Genomic DNA, 10,674 nt, shown 5'->3' with positions numbered 1-10,674 from the left:
CTTTTGTGTGATAATGGGTGGGTGTTTATCGGACATTAGAGGAGGGAAACAAGCAACCGGAGGCACAAAATCAGCAGGTCCTACTTCTTCTACTACCACGACCAACAACTAACGATGCAATTGACCACTTTTACAGATCTCATGGCTGCCAAGGTCTTTTTACTCTATTTGAGGTAACTCTGGCGTTGTGGAGAGAAAATTTTTAAAAAATATGCCCTAATTTTGTCTGCTGCTGTTTGTTTATTCTTCTCACTGTCTCTTTCTTTATGAAGTCTTTGTGAATATTAAAAAGTAACGGAGGGAGTATTTTATATATGTCTGAGTCTTAGAGTCTCTTCCTTAACTTACTGTTTTGGATAAGATTTTGAGGTTTTTTTTTTATCTGGGTTGTGAGAAAATCATACACAAAAAAGAGGAGATTCATGATGATTTGAAAGAAAGATGGAAAGATTCTATAGTCTTCTTGTTGCTGTGTTGATTTGGTTTGGTAAGAGTTTGAGTGAATATGATTCAACTGTGGGTATTTTATTATATGGACAAATTCAGCCATTTAGTGTTTTGATCTCTTTGTACTGATGGGATTGTTTAGGATCAACAGGCATCTATAGAGGATGTAAGATAGTTAATGGAATTGATGAGTTTGGACTTTAGGAATACAACAGTGTAGCTACAAGTTGGCACAATACCACCCTTTTTTTTTGAAATTTAGCTACCTTATCTTCATGTACTTATTAAAGGCTGGATCTATACCCATTTTTTGAAATTTGGGATGCTGGGGTTAACCCAATCTATTTATATAATGAGTAATTGTGCAACAGCAGGCTAAGCATGATACTTTTTAGGAACAAGTTATCATAAAAATCAACATAGTTCTGGTGGGGAGTTAGGAACATACATTTACACAATGGTGACACCTTTATGCGGAAAAACATTTTCGTAGATTGTCTTGTCAAGAGGAATATATTTGAGAATTACTTGTTTTTTTGTCTGTGGTCCTGCTTTTTGTTCCTTTCTGAGGTTGCCAACCGGACCCTCCATTATCTGGTTTAGATACTTCTATTCCCAATTTCTTTTTCTTCTGATGTACCATGTAAGTACATGGTACGGCAACTTTTATTCCCAATTTCTACTTTAGTTACCATGTACGGCAACTTTTTACAAAGTCAACTGAAATTTATTCAGATCAACTGGGATTATGATACCAAGATGAAATAGCATACTGTGTAAATTATGTTATCAGGTTTACTTGCCCTGGTAGTTGCTTGCAACTGTGTCTGCTTTAAAATTTGGTTTGTTATTTTGCAACTTCCAACATCAATTTTGTACAAACTTTATCGCAGTTATCATTGTCTGCCAAGCAGTTACGTAATATGGACGTGTTTTGAAGGTATGTATTTCTGTCAACTTCTATTTATGCTTTATGCTGAGAGTTTATGTTCAGCTATGCTGGGTTTTAACTGGATTGTAATAATAGCCCTGTTTTCACAGTTGTACATAGTTTAATTTGTTACTACACTTATATTGTAGAGCGACCCAATGGCAGTAGTTTATGCAAAGAAAAGTGACGAGAATCTTGAGGAAATTGGCCGTACATAAGTTATAATGAACTCGCTAGATCCTGCTTGGATAACAAAGATTTTCGTTGCTTATCAGTTTGAGATGGTTCAACCGTTGGTGTAAGTGACTATCTTCCTTTTGATGAACTTTAAGCAGACATTTTAAGGATACAGTCATATAGTTGTCTACTCTTTACTGTTCTACTTTTTTCAGGTTTCGAGTGTATGATCTCGACACCAAATACCATAACATTCCCCCGAAGGTATGTAGATTACATGTTTTTCTTCTCCTGATTCATGTACTAGTTCCCTTTAAGATGGTTTATTAGTTTCATTAACAATAAATCAGTGCAGACTCTGAAATTGGATGGGCACGATTTCCTAGGAGATGCTTCTTGTGCTTTGTCGGAGGTAATCTAGTTGAACTGTTCCAGCATTAAAATCATTATGAAAATCCAGTAGCTTTAGGGTATCCACGCAAATATTCATGTTCAGTTCCACATAGTGAAATTTCCTTTCTAGTATTTTTATTAAGGTCTTATCTGTATGTTGCAGGTCGCTTCTATGACCATCTCGATACTTAAGTTGTCTCTTTATTATTGAAAGATTGTAACCAAAACCAGCAAGAGTTTAACACTCAATCTTACAGGGAGAGATGAGCATGCAATCACGAGAAGTCAAGAGCCAGTTACTGGCATGCGGAAGAAACAGTTGCTTCACAGCAAGCTGTTGAGACAACATTTCGATGTTCCAAGTTGGATAACAAGAATCTATTTCTAAAAGTGTATGTATTCTTAAACGTATCTGTTTGATGCTCATGTTCCACCAATCATTCACAGATTCTTATATATTTAAATTTTCTCCCAGTCTAATTCTTTCATGTTTCACTCATAGGATCCTTTCTTACAACTATCTAGAACAGCAGAAGGTGTAACCATCCCAATTTCAAAAACTGAAGTGGTGGAAAACAACTTGAGTCCAACTTGGATACCATTATGTGTGACTTCACAGCAATTCGGCAGCAAGGCAAGCTTTGTAGAGTTTTTTTTTTTTGTATTTTAATCAGCTAAGGGCATACTGTTAACATACATCACTCTGCTACTTGATGCAGGATACCCCTCTAGTGATATAGTGTTCTGATTTTGATAGCAGCGGAAATCATGAACTTACAGGGTACCAAAATTGAACCTCTTCTTTTAAGTGTATGCCTGTTTTCAGCTTGATCTGGGAGACGAAACCTAACTTAAAACAATTTATCTATTCTACTAGAAAAATTCAGAAGTCAGTTGAAGACCTTGAAAATCCATATCTTGATAAAGTTGGAGAACATTTTCTTATACCATCATCTTCCCGGAGGACCTATATGAAGGTAGGTGTATTAGCATGTTCAATACAAATCCTACAATCACTTTTGGGATGGCTATTCATGTCCAAACTCTGCTGTGATTCAAAATTTATTATTTTATTTTTTTGGCAGAAGCTGAAGGGACAGCTATACGTGGATAGGTTCATCCAGAAAACACAATATAGTTTTTTGGATTACATTTCAAGTGGATTCGAGCTTAGCTTTATGGTTGCCGTTGATTTTACAGGTAAGCTTTTGTCAGTGTTATAGAAGATACAAACTTGATTTATGCAGCCTTCTTCTTGTAGTTGACTGAGCAGACTTAATCTCTTTTTGCAGCTTCAAATGGAGATCCTGATTACCCAGCGTTGTTGCACTATGTCGATCCGACAGGTCGATTAAACTCCTACCAGCAGGTTGAATATCATCACATACTGTATCATATTCGAACCCTTAATAAATTCTTCTACCATGTTTGTTAGACTTACCACTGTTTTAGTTGCTTATTGCAATCGGTTTTTGTAATTGCAAATGAATACATGCTATTGAAGTTGGAGAGGTCATACAGTTTTATGATTCTGATAAGCGTTTTCCTGCATGGGGATTTGGCGGAAGGACAACTGAAGGTGTTGTGTCTCATTGCTTTAACCTGAATGGAAGCCGCAATGAATCTGAGGTATAGTTTAAGATCATACCTATTATCCTTGTGAAGAAAACCATTAGTGAATGAAAGATGTATGTGTTCTCACGCGCCACACATTTGATCTTTTCATGCTTTCTGCTCTCTTCTTTTGATTATTGAATTTGGACCAATATTTTTGTTATAGGTTGGAGTAAATGGTATCATGTCTGCCTATTCAAGTGCCCTACATAATGTTTCTCTTGACGATCCTACTTTGCTTGAGAAAATCATAGAAAAAGCTACACAAATTGCTGCAGAGTCATTGCATAGCCCGACAAAGTACTTTGTCCTACTCATCATCACAGTAAGTAGAAGGATATTTTTGTTGAAAGTATTTTGGTCCCCTTTTATACTTACTTTCTCAGCTAATTGTAAATTGCTTTACTTTTTAGGTCAGTGTAGTTACCGACCTTCAAGAAACAATAGACTCTTTGGTTAGAGCTTCTGATTCACCCTTGTCAATTCTAATCTTTGGTGTCAGTGGTGCCGACTTCAAAGCCATGGAGGTATTTATAACTTTCTTACTGAACGCTCCAATTAACCAGTTCTCATATCACTGTTATAGTCGATTCTTCTACAGAGTGTTTGGATTGATTCCGTTCCTTATGATTGTTCTCATTTATCTAGTTTCTTCAAATTTTGAAATGAATGGAAGTAGATTTTCAGGCTTCTTATACTTTTTTGGTTTGGCAGATACTGGATGCTGACAATGGCAAACACCTACAAAGTAGCACTGGACGAGTGGCTTCAAGGGACATTGTGCAATTTGTGCCTATGTGCCAAGTGCAGGGTGAGTGTTAAACCTTTAAGATAATTTTCATGACCATATTTGTCAACAGAAGAAAAGAGTCCCCATCATATAAATGATTAATCCGGAGGTTAAGAATTTGCTGTGTCGATTTACATATATCTTGGTTATCCATCGATTAACACTTCCAAGTCTTCAACTGTGTCATGAACAGGTAACCAGCTCTCTGTTGTTCAATCTCTGACATATATGCGTAGCAGGGATATTAAGCCGCTTTACATCAATCAACCCCAAACTTCCGGCACTACTGTCGATGTGCCTCAAGTTCCGTATCTTTCATCTCAAATGTAACACCTGTGAATGAAAACCCACAATTACTTATGACCAGATTGATCTTAATGCTAGCTAGCCAGAATATATCCAACTACTTTGGCAATAGAATAATGTGAAAACTACAGGGAGACCCATTCTTCGGATCTTTCCCCACTATGAAACCCATACCACCACCTATATATATAACTTAATTTAAAACATTAACAGAGATATTCTCACAAATCCATTACTTGTCATTCGTTTTTGGTTGAATAAATGAGAAGTAATCATCAAAATGAGTTGAAAATGGAAGTTGCATAGAGGTTTAATGGAGTTTTTTTTTTCCAGAGAAAAGTTCGGTTATCACGAATTAATTTTTCTTAATCGAACCCAAAGTTCGGTTGATTCGCAAAAAATAGTTTTAACCGAACTCCTTGTATTAGAACAACACAAGTCCATAAATTCGGTTCCTGCGCAAAATAAGGATATCACTGAACTTTGGTTTACGAAAATAATGAGAAGTCCAAAATTTCGGTTCGTTCACAAAAATGTTAAGTTTTCTTTGTAACCGAACTCTACCTTTGAAACTTCTTAACCGAACTCTACCTAATTCGCCAAGGAATAAATTTCGTAGTAACCAAACGTTTACCTGATTGCATATATGCATACATAAGCCCAGTTCGGTTGATTTGCAAAATATGTTGAAGTTTGCGAACCAATCGAACTTCTAACACTAGGTTACTTTTAACCTGCAGTTCGGTTGGGAACTTGGTTGCGTTGAAGTTTGCGAACTAACCGAACATACCTTTGTAAATCTTATTACTAAAGTTCGGCTACCTGCGTGTTTGAAGAAAGAAACCGAATTCTGTGTTCGGTTAAATGTTCTTGTCATTTATTAACCGAAATCCGTGTTCGGTTACCTGTTCTTCACACTTGGTAACCGAACTACCTGAACCTCCATTAATGAGCTAGTTCGGTAACCTGCGTGTTTGGAAAAAGTAACCGAACTACACTTTCAGATGAGTTCGGTAACCTTTTCTGTTCGAATGGCCAAGTCGACAATGCCAAACGTCGAATGACGTGTTATTAAACAAAACTTTAGGCGATGACGCAGAGACCCGTAGCTGATAAAGACCCGGATGAAGCTCACCCTTACCAATCGTTTTGTTCGTTGACAGGTCCTGAAAGATAAAATAATTGTGTGTGAAAAGAAATGGATAATTCAAAGCTCGAGTCAATTGACTCACAGACAATAGATTAAATTTGAAGTTCGGTATATGATGAACGTTTGATAATCTTAGAGTTGGTGAGAAAACTACTTCACCAATGTGTTTAACCGTAGAAAATGTACCATCTGGAAGTTGCATTTGTATTAAAGTTTTAACAGGAGAGTATGAACTGAAATAAGATAGTGAGTTGCAGATATGGTGAGTAGCACCACTATCAACAAACCATGGTTCAAAAGAAAATGTAGTTAGGAGCTTACCAGCAAAGTTGACACGGGGTTCCATCGGGGTATCCTCAGAAGGAGTATTGATTAGAGCCAACAGACGTGAATATTGTTCAGCGGAGAAAGAAGGCATCACAGGTTGATGTGCAAGCTGAAGGTCTGAAGGAGCAATGGTGGTGTTGGCAGCAACTGGTTGAGATGCAGAAGGGGAAGGAAAACCGTGTAGACGATAGCAACGGTCTTTGACATGTCCATGGCGATTACAATAATCGCAATGGGGTCGTGGCCTCTTGTTGTGACTTGCAGAGGGAGCAGAGCGACTAGCAGAAGGTTGTGCAGCATAGCGACCAGTATTGAGAGTAGCAGACTCGATGTTGGGAAGAGGGCTGGCAGTTATATGTTGTTGTTCTTCCTCTTGCTGCACCATGTTGAAGATGCGCATAACAGTTGGAAAATGATCCATCAATAGGATCTGACTTCGGGGATTGGAGAAACGATCATGTAAGCCCTGGAGAAACTCCATAGCTTTGTCACGTTCAAGGCGCTCGAGTAATGACTTTCCAACGCCGCAAATGCAGACCTCAGTGACAACTACGAGGGAATCATATTGATCTCACAGTGTTTTGATCTTTGTGTAATACAAAGAGACAGACATCGACTCTTGTCTAATGGCAGCAATTGCGTATTTTAATCGAAATAAGATAGGTGCATTAGAGATACAAAATCTCACCTGCAGATCTTTCCATATTGCATGAGAAGAGGGCGCGTACATGCAACTGGCGCGTATATCAGGCTGACAGGATTTGAGGAGCCAACTTTCAACTAAGTCGTCACAGCGCTTCCAGTATTGACAAACGAGTTCATCAGTCGGAGGAGGGAGTGATCCATCAACGGAGCCAAGTTTGCCTTTGGTGTTGAGAGCCTTGGTGATGCCTCGTACCCATGATCCGTAATTATCACCTTGCAACAAAGGGTATAACAAAACAGTGTCTGGGTTATCAATGGGATGGATGATATAAGGATCTAATGTCCTAGGGTTTCCTGAACATTGCTTTTCTGCGTTTTGATGAACATGACTTTCAGGTGGAGATTGAATTGAAGAATTCACCATTGTGTGAGAAATCAGAGAAGGATTTTACAGAAAAGAGAATTGGTCCTAGGATGGTTCAAGCTGATACGATCAAGAATTGTAGGTTTAGATGTTTTACTGTCTCACAAAATTGTGTAGAGTAGAGTATTTTCATTCAGTATTTATATGATTTACATGAGAAGGATTCAAAACCTAGTGAAAAAATTGTACAATATTGCGGGGAATCTAAATAGCTTGTTACAACAGATTACAACTTCTTATATACCGGAAGACTTGGATTACAACAAACTTCTTCTTCTATTCAGCAGGCTTAGTCTTTGCAAGAGACTTGGACTTCAATATACTTGCTCTTCAATGTGTATTGACGTGTAATATGTGTTGTGACCACACAACACATATATGACATATATATTTCCAATACATGTTTTTTCGATACTAAAGATAAAAGCTAAACGAACAATTTATTGACTTTGAGCTAGTAAAATTGTAGGCACTACGTTCTTATGAAAGATCTTCCCGACAGGTTTGGTCTTTTAAATGAAGCTCAAGAAATTATCAAAAGTATGTTGATAGCACTGGACAAGGTTATTTGGACAGCTATGCTCACTGATCATAGGCTTCACACGAATGTTACATTTGCAAAGATTTTTAACAGAAATGAAAAAGTTCATGAAAGTGGAAATTATGTACTTATATCGTATTTATATGGAGAAACGCTTACTTCTGCAGTTCATATTAATGTCAGAAATCGTTTGTGATACTCTATTTTCAAAACAATGTTAAACTTCAAATTAATGACACTTGTATATAGAAAGTTATGTACCGCTAGAAACATGGGTACCTTTAGATTTAAGGTAGTTGTGCAGCATGAGTATACACATAAAATAAGAGTACGAGGTCACATAATGCTTTTCAGAAAGCAAATACACTCCTGAACACATGTAATTTAGTATCCAGCAAAAATCACCAACTTATTTATGTTACAGATCCTACCAAAAGAGGCCAACTTAGTTGTGAAAACTGAGCATAAATTATATATAGTAAATAGACCAGGACAGAGGGAGTATTACGTTATTATACTCTTCTTAAACAACTCATACGATATTCCATTATCTTACATGCAAAAACACATAGATATTAAGACACATAGTATGATCTAATTCAGCTTTATCTCAGTCATCTTCAATCATATTAAACTCTGTTTTAGCGCTTGCCAGGTTGAAGAGGGAGAATAACGGATCACTACCATCCATATGTACCTGGTTTAGCGGCTGCTAGGCCCATGAGGGAGAACATTGCACCACTACCATTGAGAAAAAAAAATAAATTAATAAATTAATAACCATAATAAAGTAGGAGGGAATACCCGTTAACATGGTTATTCACATATTATCTCACAATTTCGGTATCTAGTTATAATAAAATCCATACGATAACATGTTTGAAACTATTAGTTTTATTTTCGTCCCTATAGCGCTCTACATTTTTATCAAAAATGAGAACCATTAGAGACATATGATACCAACATCCATCACTTTGAGAGTCAGCTGCTCAAAATTAAATTTGGTGGATGGTGAGGTTTGGTATCTTAGAAAGCACTAAAACACTAAATTTTGACAATTATAATAGAAACACATTAGCGAGATGAATGAAGAACGGCCTGCAAATCAACTATCTATTTCTATTTGAAATAAATTGTAGACTCGTAGTTTCCGACATACCGGTTTCTCCGGGAAAAAAAAATCACGTCTTCTCTCAAAATTCCGAACCCAAGAGATGTTATTCTCCAACGATCGACCTAGAATATTCCAAGGATGCTAATGGAGGCTACCATTTTTCTTGGGGGTGTACCAACCCGAAGGCAAATGATTTTTTTTCTTTTATGCATATTGGTACACCTTTAAGAAAAACGACACCCCTCTTAGCAGTCTTGGATTATTCTCCAACGCTCTACTTTATATGGTCAACAGTTGACTCGACCATAGATAAATACACCTTATGCCATTTCTTTTCACACCTTCTCCTCTTTATATTTCTCCAATATTTTCTTAACAAAGTTCTTTTTAATCCCGCTTGTTATTTATTTCTCTTTTAAGTTATCTATTACTTTCTGAAATGAATTCAAAAACAAAAAGAAATGGAAACGGCAAAGGCAAAGGCAAAGAATCAAGCAGCACCCCGAAGAGTGAATTAAATTATGAGTAGGATAAGAGTATTAGTTTCAACGTGTTAGACAACAAGTTGGTATTGGTATACTCTCTGTGCATGTATCTAGCCATCCAAAGCAAGTTGATTCAGTCAATCTAAAAGGTGGGAGGTCTGAGCTCAAAAGATGTCCTAATGGTGTTTATATTTCACAAAACCTAGAAACCATAAAACTCAATATGTTCAAGTTATTAGAAAAATGGTGGAAGACTACAAAAGTTCTTTTTCAAGGATTTCGAATGTGGTAAATTTGTTTCTTCTTGTAATTCAATTTTAATATTAGTTTTATTTATATTCAATTTAGGTACATGTGAAATTATCGTCATACACAGACTTTAACTATGCATATGTTGTTTATGTAAATTACAACGTCAGATAAGATTTGTACATATTAACGGAAATTAAATGTGAGGAAAATATACTTCCCTTTGACAAATTAAAGTGACATTCAAAAGGAAGATGGAAAGACTAATTTCAATTATACTCAAATAATCCTGAAGAATTCCAAATTACTAAAAAACCAAAAGCTCATGGATTAAAAGTGTTTGGGTTGAAAATTTATGTAAAGCGTTATGATGAGAAAGGGATAGAGCATAAATTTTTTGTTTTCTCAACATTATGAGGAGATCTAACTTTTGTTTGTATTGTAGACAATAGGAAAATGTTCATTTCCAAATGCTAGCTCAGTGACATACTTGGTTTTCTTAAATCGTTTGAAGATTTAGAGCGAGCAACAACATATAAATATTTTATCAGAACTTTACATAACCCTCCATGAGTGCTCGTGTTCCAAAGAAAACCTGAATGGTTTTTAGGGAGTGTTGGATGTAAGAACCACAATATATTTCTATCGTTTATTTATTATTATTACAAATCCTGAAATGGTAAATGTAATATCCCAATAATTTTATTATTTTTAGTATTGGTAGTATACTTGCTTCCTGTTTGTGTACCTTATCTTTAGGATAACAGCGATGACTGAGATCTGCAATTTTTTCAGGACTTTACATAACCCTCGGTGAGTGCTCGCAGCAGAGAATCCAAAATAATATCTCAATGAGGGCACAATCTACTTTCGGTGATCATAACTAAAAATTTAATGGGAAAAATCTCATATGCCAATATCGATCTAATTAAATATCATAAGCTTCAATCAAATTTATATAGTATCCAATAGTATAAGAGAAACACAAATTAATTCAATTCTGATTGCAAACACAATTATACTACTGTTTAAGGCTGAAAACTTCTTCTGCCAATTTTGGTAATTTTGTGTGGATGAGAAA

The 10,674-nt window shown here is 36.2% G+C and overlaps 1 long non-coding RNA gene and 1 pseudogene across 1 annotated transcript; both read left to right on the top strand.

The window, feature by feature from the left end:
• The first annotated feature begins 1,527 nt into the window (after positions 1–1,527).
• LOC113319570 lies at positions 1,528–1,968 on the top strand. The gene is made up of 3 exons (XR_003345649.1): positions 1,528–1,676; positions 1,771–1,819; positions 1,911–1,968. It is a non-coding gene; the product is annotated as an uncharacterized LOC113319570 (long non-coding RNA).
• Positions 1,969–2,252: 284 nt separating this feature from the next.
• On the top strand, positions 2,253–4,826 carry LOC113315624 (annotated as a pseudogene).
• Positions 4,827–10,674: the final 5,848 nt, after the last annotated feature.

The sequence above is a fragment of the Papaver somniferum genome, chromosome 10 (genome assembly GCF_003573695.1).
Source record: "Papaver somniferum cultivar HN1 chromosome 10, ASM357369v1, whole genome shotgun sequence".
NCBI classification, from domain to species: domain Eukaryota; kingdom Viridiplantae; phylum Streptophyta; class Magnoliopsida; order Ranunculales; family Papaveraceae; genus Papaver; species Papaver somniferum.
This window is presented reverse-complemented; position numbering and strand designations above follow the sequence as displayed.